Source organism: Scyliorhinus torazame, chromosome 5 (assembly GCF_047496885.1).
Source record: "Scyliorhinus torazame isolate Kashiwa2021f chromosome 5, sScyTor2.1, whole genome shotgun sequence".
Taxonomy (NCBI): Eukaryota; Metazoa; Chordata; class Chondrichthyes; order Carcharhiniformes; family Scyliorhinidae; genus Scyliorhinus; species Scyliorhinus torazame.
Window position 1 is genome coordinate 202,738,919 of NC_092711.1, and position 9,441 is coordinate 202,748,359.

A 9,441-nucleotide genomic window follows, 5' to 3' on the forward strand; every position below is an offset into this window, starting at 1 on the left:
CAGCAATCCAACTGGTGGTTTAAACACTCTGCATCCTCAGAAGATTGCCAGCAATATCTGCAACAAGGACACTCATCTCTCGTTCTTCTATTTTAATCCATATCAATTTACCCCTGTGTATGCCTGTCTTGTGTGTGTTTGGGTAGAGGGCAGGACAGTAAAAGGGGGAGTAATAGATTAGCTGAACAATATTCTAATACAATTATTGCCTGCCATATTTCTATTGTTGTTATAAATAAACAGTTTTTACTTACAAATCTGGTGCCAGTAATTAATTGGAGCAGTCGAGGGCCAAAGATCTCAGAAACATTGCACAAAGTATTGATTAATTCACTTATGCAGGGTCTCGGGGGTCTGAGGGGCTGGAATTGACCGTGCACACACCCAGGATGTCGTACCAATATGCCTCCAGGACTCTGTCCGATGCTGAACAACTTTACTCTCATATCAGAAAAGAGTGACTCATTGCAATCGTTGGAGTGAAAAGGTTTCCATCAATGGGCGGGATTCTCTGGCCACGTCCGTGATCCTACCCGAGGTCAATGGATTTCTCCATTGTCTGCGTCTCACCCGTGGCGCTCTTGTGGCGGGCGGGGCTGAAGAATCCAGCCCAATATGCCTATGGCCGACATTTCACAATAGTTACCGACCTCAAATCTCTGATGGGTTTATTGAGGGAGGATAAGGCCACACCCCACATAGATTCAGCTACGATCCAATGCTGGGATCTACTGTTAGCAGCCGATGAGTATACATTTCAACATTAGCCGGGCACACACATTTCAAATGTGGATGCTTTTAGTCACCTTCTCCTACCCAGAAGTACACTACCTCTGCCAGTTCAACACAAAATTGTTCTTGCTTCAAACTTTCTCGATACACTGGCAGTATTGGTGTAACAGGTCTCATTTTGGACCTAAAAGGGCCCCATATTATCTTGAGTCAAACACATGGGGCGGAATTCTCTGTCCCGCCAATGGGGTTTCCCATTGTGGCCATCGTCACGCCATCAGGAAATCTGCGGGCATGAGTGCGCTGCCGACGAAGCAGACGATTATGCCGACAGAGAATCCTGCCCATGGTTCTTTCTGGCTGGCATGATGATAACAGGTTTGAGCAATTATGATCCTTTCAGATAAGAAGAAACAAGTTAAGATGTGAAGGCACCGTATTATTATGGGAGCAAGGGTGGTCGTTCCCACTCCCACTGGAAAGCCTTTATTGCAAGAGCTACACTATTCCCATCTTGGGGTGACAAAGATGAAGATCCTCGCACGCAGTTACTGTGGTGGCCCATGACAGGTAACAACATAGAAAATCTGGTAAAATAATATGACCAATGTCAAATGCAACAAAATTTGCCACCTACTGCCCTACTTAACCCTTGGGAGTGGCCAGGTCGACCGTTGGTGTAACTACATGTTGATTTGGCCGTGCCATTCATGTTTTTATGCGTCATCCTGAGTGGTAAACATAGATGAAATTAAGTCCAGGACCTCATCAGCAATGGTAGTCAAATTGCAAAAGACATTCACCACCCATGGTTTGCCCCATGTTCTGGTCTCAGATAATTGGACTGCTTTTACTAGTGAAGTATTCCTACATTTAATGAGACTCCCAGACTGCTTCAAATGGACTGGCTGAGATGGCCGTCCAAACATTCAATGCTGCCATGAAGAAACAAGTCATCAAACCAGGCTGGCCCATTTCCTGCTCACCTATAAAACCATCCCTCATGTCACCACAAGTGTTACACCCACTAAATTGCTAATGGGAAGATCCATTAGAACACGATTGGGCCTGATATTTCTGAATTAGGTGAGGACCTTAGAGGCAAAACAGAATGCACAGAGGAAGCATCATGATTCAAAGAACCAGAGAAAGCATTTGTGGTGGACGACTTGGTAGAAATAAACAATTTTCACGCTGATCTGAATTGGATCCATGGAACTGTTGTGGCCAGAACAGGTCCCGTGTCGTGTGAGATTAATGTCCAAGGAAAGGAGTTGAAAAAACACTTGGACCATTTGAATAGAAGAGAATCTCACACAGAACCAGTCCCTTACTGATATTGCTACGGATAAAAGTAATGCTATCTGGGAGGAAGATCCCAGTAATGTTCCAGAGGGAACTGGGGAAACTATCTGCATAGATGCACCTTTGCAAGGTGCAAATCCACCAATGGAGATTCAAACCAAAGTTAGTTCTATTGCTGGAGCACCTGTTTGTGAATTACAATATTCCCAAAGGATCAGGAAGTCCTCAGGGACCAGCGCCTGGTCCAGGTAACATTCTGTGTGGGTGTCGGGGTACAGGATCTGGGGTCCGTTGAGATGGGGGCAATTGCGGCCGGTTGTGTATGGGCAGGCCATGCCGGTTGTGGTGGGGGGCGGGGTGGGAATGGAGAGCGGGGGGGGGGGGGATTTAAATGGGGGAATGGAGGGTCTCGGGCCAGGAGCCGCGCTGTTTGTCTGTCTAACACCCTCTCCCAATTCGGTACAGATATTGAATGGTATGGACAGTATTTTAGACCCCACAAAATAGGCCTTCGTGGTGCTGCTGGAGCCTTGCGGCCTGATGCCAGAGACGGCGGCAACAGCAGCGTCTGCAGAGGCTCGAGGTGGCAGCCGGACACCGTCTCACACCCTGAGGACAAGGCCGCCCATCAGGCCAGGGTGAGACCCAGAAGGGAAGGCCCCGCGATGCCTCAGGGTGCACAAGCGTCACTGGTCGTTCGAGCAGATGTCGCAGAGTGCTTGACGATGGAGGCTCCGTCTCAACTAGGAGGTGGTTCGGCACCTGTGCCATGTCATTGAATGCTTGGTTCCATGTGGAGAATAATAGAATCATCGAATCATAGAATTTACAGTGCAGAAGGAGGCCATTCGGCCCATCGAGTCTGCATTGGCCCTTGGAAAGAGCATCCTACCCGAGCCCACACCTCCACCCTATCCCCGTAACCCAGTAACCCCACCCAACCATTTTGGGTACTAAGGGTAATTTAGCATGGCCAATCAACCTAACCTGCACGTCTTTTTACTTTGGGAGGAACCGGAGCACCCGGAGGAAACCCATGCAGATGCGGGTAGAACGTGCAGACTTCACACAGACAGTGTCCCAAACCGGGAATCGAACCTGGGACCCTGGAGCTGTGAAGCAACTGTGTTAAACACTGTCCTACCGTGCTGCCACCCCCTCCCAGTGGCCGTCAAGGTCACTGCAGCCCTGAACTTTTACGTCTCAGGATCTGGGGCTCGAGTGGGGACTTGTGTGGAATCTCACAGGTCACAGCCCAAAGGTGCATCTGACAGGTCACAGATGCCCTGTTTGCCAGGGTGGAAAACTATATCAGCTTTGACATGGACCAAGCCCAACAAGATGCCCAGGCAGCAGGATTCTCCGCCATCGCCGTGTGCCCCAGGTCCAGGGGTTGATAGACTGCACGCATGTCACCTTGCACGCACCAGGCCAGCTGGGAGCGCCCGACATTAACAGGAAGGGGTTCCACTCCCTGAATATCCAGTTCATGTGTGATCACCACATGCAGATCATGCACGTGTGGGCAGGCTTCGCAGGGATTGTGCACGATAGTTACATCCTGGGGCAGTCAGACATCCCTGGCCTTTTCAAGAACCACCCCAGGGTGGTTGGTTGGCTCCTGGGGGGGTAAGTGGTACCCACTGTGGACCTGGAGAATGACGCCAGTACGGATGCTGGTGTCCGATGCGGGGACCCAGTACAAAGAGGCCCATGTGGCCAGCCGAGCTGCCATTGAGTGGTGCATCGGACTGCTTAAAATGCCCTTCCAATGCCTTGACCACTCTGGTGGTGCCCAGCAGTACACCCACCCGGAGGGGCGCCTGCTTTGTGGCGATCTGCTGTGTCCTCCACAACCTGGCACAACAGTGGGGCGACGTGCTGGAGGTGGGAGATGAGAACATGTAGCCATTTCTGAGGACGAGGATGAGGACAAGGAAGAGGATGATGAGGAGGCACCGGTCCAGCAGGGGTTAGAGGACGATCCCAGGCAGGAACCAGGAGACCAGCTGCAGGGCAGGTGGCAGCAGCGAGGTTCTGAGAAGCCCAGAGGTCCAGGGAGGCCCTCATGCTCACCCACTTCACATAGGGCCTGGCCTGGTCCGTTAGCACCACCGACCTAACCCCCCTCCCTCCATTTCCCACCCTCCCAGGGTCTGAGTTACATCAGTCCAGGGTGCTGGGACTGTGTCGGCACTGTCACCGTCGAGGGCAGGGAAGTGATGATAATCCACAGAGAGCTGAGCACCGGTGCTCGTCAATCTGTGCTTTGTCTTTTGTTGTATTCATTCTTGGGATGTGGGCGCTACTGGCCGGGCTCATCCCTGAGAGCATTTAAGACCCACATTGCTGTGGGTCTGGAGTCACATGTAGACCAGACCAGGTAACGATGACAGATTTCCTTCCCTAAAGGAGATTACTGAACCAGATGGGTTTTTACAACAATCAACAATGGTTTCATGGTCATCATTAGACTTTCAATTCCAAGGGTTCAGAGGTTGGCACTTATTGTGGAAGAAAGCGACAGAGGCATCATACTGGTTGTGGTGAAGGGATTTTATTGTTTCACAAGTGTCCAACAATGCCCCACTCTCTCGATGGTTCCGCCCCACTCTCCCCACCGGCCGTCAGTCTGCTGACTGCCAGGCACGGCTTCGTCAGAGGGGTGGAACTCGGGGGAACTCGTGGCCACCATCCCCACTCCATTGGACGGGTGGGAGTTGGCACCCAATGCGCCCAACTCCTCATAGGGCCCTGGGATTCATCTCTGTAGGTTGTAGCAAACTCATCAAAGGACCAAAATGAACTGGACATGTTGGAACAGGACATTCCATTTTAAATGGGTAGATCAGGCAGACAACTGAATCAAGACAAACAGGCCATGAGTCATGTAACAGCCCAACCTCATTCAAAGAGGGGCAGTTGAAATGCAATTCACTTGCGGCCCTGGCCAGAAAGACTCACCATACCTTGATGGGATAACAATTAAAGTTGTCTCCAGTGACCATTGTCAAGAGACCAGCAGAAACCAGAGACATTGCAAGCTTTTGTAAGGGCACTGATTAAAATCAAATTACATTGTGATGCCTTTTGATTGGGGAACTTGATCACTTCCATCCTGTCAACAATCAGAAAGGTTTCCTTTGTCCTGGAACTCACCTGTGGGATGGTCAGTATTTGACCCTTTCAGGGTGTTGCCCGTAAAAAAAGTCAAGTCCAAGGAACTGAAAAGGAACTCTATCCTCTTGCCTGACACATGCTTCGCCTTGCTGACAACAGACCACGAGAACTAGAGGGATAAGAGCCGCAAGGACCAGCCAGCTTGGAAGAAGATCTAAAGAAATCTGTGTCAACGGTTTTTTAACTATCCTGTCCCTGGAGCGGTGAGTAAATTCCTCCAGCTCACAGAAAACTCCATATTAGTATAGCTTGTGGAGGTTTGGGGTGGGTGGGTGAATTTATCTGTGTTTGCGTCGCTAAAGTAAATCTGTGTAAGCTGGAAGAATTTTCGATGTGCCGTTTAGTCTCTTGTTTACACATAGTATTTCATAATCGGTGTTTGTGTTTGTGGGTTAATCTGAGTTGCAGAAGACTTAATTTCTCTTGAATACATCAATTATTTTAAAACTACCATTATTGTGGTTTCACCTTCCTTTCACTGTCCGCTCTGGTCAAGTCACAATAATTGCGAGGACATAATCCTGTAGTCAAGGACCAAAAAAGGGAATCTGAGCGCTTCGAACATGCTCACTCAAGAGAGGCTACCGGTTAGGGATAAACAGTGGTCCCTTTTTCTCTCTCTCTTGTGAAGTTGTACTAGTGGGGCGCTTCTGGATGACATTTCACCATCACAGGAGAGTGAGACCCACACAGGCATAGGTGGTAGTCAAAGTAACTGGTGTGGCATAAGGACAACCTCACTGGTTAGGGATAAACAGTGAGACTTGTTCCCTCTCTCTTGCGAAACTGTTCCAGTGCGACACATCCGGGTCGTCGTTTTAATACCTGCAAGAGAGAGACACCCACAGTTATCTGTGATACCCAATATCAGCCTGTTGTGGAGTAAAGGAAACTCTTTTTGTTACACTCGGGACAGAGGGGCAGCTGGATCGAGTTCCAGCTGTCCTTGCTTCATCTGGGTCTGCCAGCCCTGGCAGCTTCCCAATGTCTGCACCATCGTGTCGATGCCCTCAGCAATGCTCCTCAGTGATTGGGCCATGCTCTGCAGCACCTCATCCATTCCCATCTGAGACCAGGACATGTCCCACAGCACCTCAACAAGGTTGGCCAGGTACTGGGTCACGTCCACCAGCAAGTCAGACATTCTGTCGGGGCCCACAGGCATGTTTGTCACCAACTGTGTGACGCCTTGGACACTTCCACTAATGCATACTCCTCGATGGGCAACATTAGTGGTCAGACAAGGGAGCAGTGGGAGGTCTGCTGGATCCCAGGATCCAACTGGGTCCCAGACAGATGCTGAGCCAATGGAGAGGCTAACCCAGAGCTGATGGAGACATTAGAGAGTGGCCGGAACATTCAGAGGGAAATGTTAGCGACACTCAAGCAGATCCATAGCACATGTGAGGAGTCCCATCGGCTGGAGGACCTGCGGGAGAATGGACATTCCCTTCAGTGGGGACTCACATTTTACACGTCCTCCGGGTGGGGCCCGGTGGATCCACACCTCTGCGGCATGCGCCAACATCTGCCTTGGTGACCGCTCTGTTCCCGGCCACCTCTGTCACCACCAGGGGCCATTCCTTGAAGGTCGTGAAGATTCATATTTTTATGTCCGGCACCCCTCCGCCAGTCTGGGCCCTCTCCCGGCGATTGTGGGATATCATCTCCTGCGGAGACGGAGAGAGGGCATCGTTAACCACACATGCAGTTGACAGTGGCTGAGGCGGGGTGTGTGGTCGTGAAGGAAGGTTTTGGGGGAGCTGAATGGGGTGAAGGGGATAATGGGGGGGAGCACAAGAAGGGTTGGGGGGGCTGCTCGACTGGGGACGGGAAGGTCTTGGGCAGGGAGGGGGTCAACTCACTCGTGCTTCCCGGTTTAGGTCTTTGACTTTCTTGCGGAGCTGGAGGCCAGCCCTCCTGGTCATGCTTCCCATGCTGACGGCTGCTGTCACTTCATCCCAGGAAGCACTGGCTGCCCTGTGGCTCACCCTCCAGGACCCTCGGGGAAACAGGACGTCCCTCGTGGCCTTGATTACATCTCGGAGCCCCCCCAGATCCACATCCCCAAATCTTTGGCCGGAGGTCTCGGCACCATGGCTGCAAGCTGAATAGGATCGGCTGTGCAAGTGCTGTTTAGGTGCTGCTCAACCTTGTTAGCGGGGCGTCTGGCGAGCGCGGTCTGGGCTGGCGAGCCTTCATTTACGGCTGAAGCCTGTGGGGCCTCATTAAGTGGACCAATTAAATTTATATTGCGTTGCCGGCAGCGCCAGGCTGAGGGCCGGGTAGCTCGCGGCAGTTCCCGTTCGCTACCCCACTGAGAAATCTTTCCAGAGAATTGAGCCCGTAGTGTTTCCCCATCTCTCAATGAGATGGCAGCTTCTGCATCACCTTGATCCACAGTGATGCTGTTTCAGTATTGAAGCTGCACTGTGGGAAACAGTCAAACTCTTTACATGTCTGACAACACAATTAATTGATGAATGCAGCTCCAACAGTACTCAAGTAGATTGACACCAGACAGGACAAAGCAACTCACTTGATAAGCATCGCATCCATAAACATTCATTCTCTCCAACACCAAGGCTCAGTAGCAGCAGTCCCAAAAGACTCACTACCCTCTGAGAAAATATCTTCACCTCTGTCCTAAGTAGGCAACCCCTTTTTTAAATAGTGATCCCGAGTTCTAGATTCTCCCACAGAGGAAAATATCAATTGCACATCCATGGTGTGAAAGATGCACTGCACGAGATCACTAAAGCACCTTAAACAGCATTTTCCAAAGCCGTGACCATGCCATCTAGGAGGGCAAAGACAGCAGTCACATGGGAACATCACCACCTGTAAATTACCACAGCCACCCACCATCCTTCTGTGGAAATATATCACCGTTCCTTCACTGTTGCTTGGTCAGAATCTCAGAATATCCTCCCTGATAACATTATGGGTGTACCTACACTACGTGGACTGCTGTGGTTCAGGAAGGCAGCACATCACCCCTTTCTCAAGAGCAATTTGAGATAGGAAATAAATGCAGGCCTCACCAATGACACCCACATCTAATGAATTAAGAAAAAACAAAATTAGGCCGATTTCCTTTTGACCACACAATGAGAATCAGGGATACTGTCTAATACACTGATGTCCCCTTTAATCAGATTAATGTTCACTCTTTGTACCTTATTAAACAGCTCTCTCCATTTGGATCAGACTTACATGCTGTGAGATTTTGGAGACTTTTCCACAGCTTCTATGTGAGAGTTCCTCTGGTGAGAGTTTCACCTACACTCAATTCTGTCACAGTTTATGAACTCAGAAGTCTTACAACACCAGGATAAAGTCCCACAGGTTTGTTTCGATGTCACCAGCTTTCGGAGCGCTGCTCCTTCCTCAGGAGAATGAAGAGGTATGTTCCTCATTCACCTGAGGAAGGAACAGCGCTCCGAAAGCTGGTGACATCGAAACAAACCTTTTGGACTTTAACCTGGTGTCGTAAGACTTCTTACTGTGCTCACCCCAGTCCAACGCCGGCATCTCCACATCACGTTTATGAACTGTTAGACTTTGTCTCTTTTCACATCTTGGTTTACAGTCTGAAATAATTTTGACTTGGAAATCTGGAATAAATCCAAGACATTAAAGCTCTATATGCACTTTATTCCAGAATGAAAATAAAATCTTACAGTACCTGTTTGAAAGTGACCAGCAGTTGTAATCTGAACCTTGTTGTCAGCTTGTCTCTTCCCGCAGAGGGATCACAGAGATTGACAACCTTCATATTTAAGCTCTAAAACCATGAATATACGTGACCATTGGTTTCCTGTTAACCGTGAACGATTCATTTTCCCATCACATTGTTATAGTGAGATGAGAAAGAAGCTCCGTGTAGAATGAAGAAGTGCAATAAACCAGGAAACCACTTGTAACCACAGCTCTCATCGCTGACAGCAGAAGATACACGTTCCAATTCTGCTGGGTGTTTGCTGAGGTTTCCATGGGTCAAATCAAGGTCACAAAGTGCTGATTATTTTTTTAATCTGAATTTTTATAATGCATAACTATGGACACATAATAGTAACCCTTGAATTTCTGCATAGACATTCGGCAGGTTTTGTATTTTGTAAAATTTGTGCTTTAAAAGCATCAGAATCTGATGAGTAAATGAGAATGGGACAGTGAGACAACACTTTACTCTCTGTAATTCCATAATGACCTCTGTCTCGT

The 9,441-nt window shown here is 49.3% G+C and overlaps 1 protein-coding gene across 2 annotated transcripts in view; it reads right to left on the minus strand.

Annotated features, from left to right (window-relative positions):
- LOC140420890 (interferon-inducible GTPase 5-like) overlaps window positions 1-8,984 on the minus strand; it is a 59,034-nt gene extending 50,050 nt beyond the window's left edge. For both annotated transcript variants that reach the window (XM_072505008.1, XM_072505009.1), the window contains exon 1: window positions 8,906-8,984. The gene's annotated coding sequence lies outside the window, so the exon portion shown is untranslated. The remainder of the gene's footprint in view (window positions 1-8,905) is intronic.
- Between the last annotated feature and the right edge of the window lie 457 nt (window positions 8,985-9,441).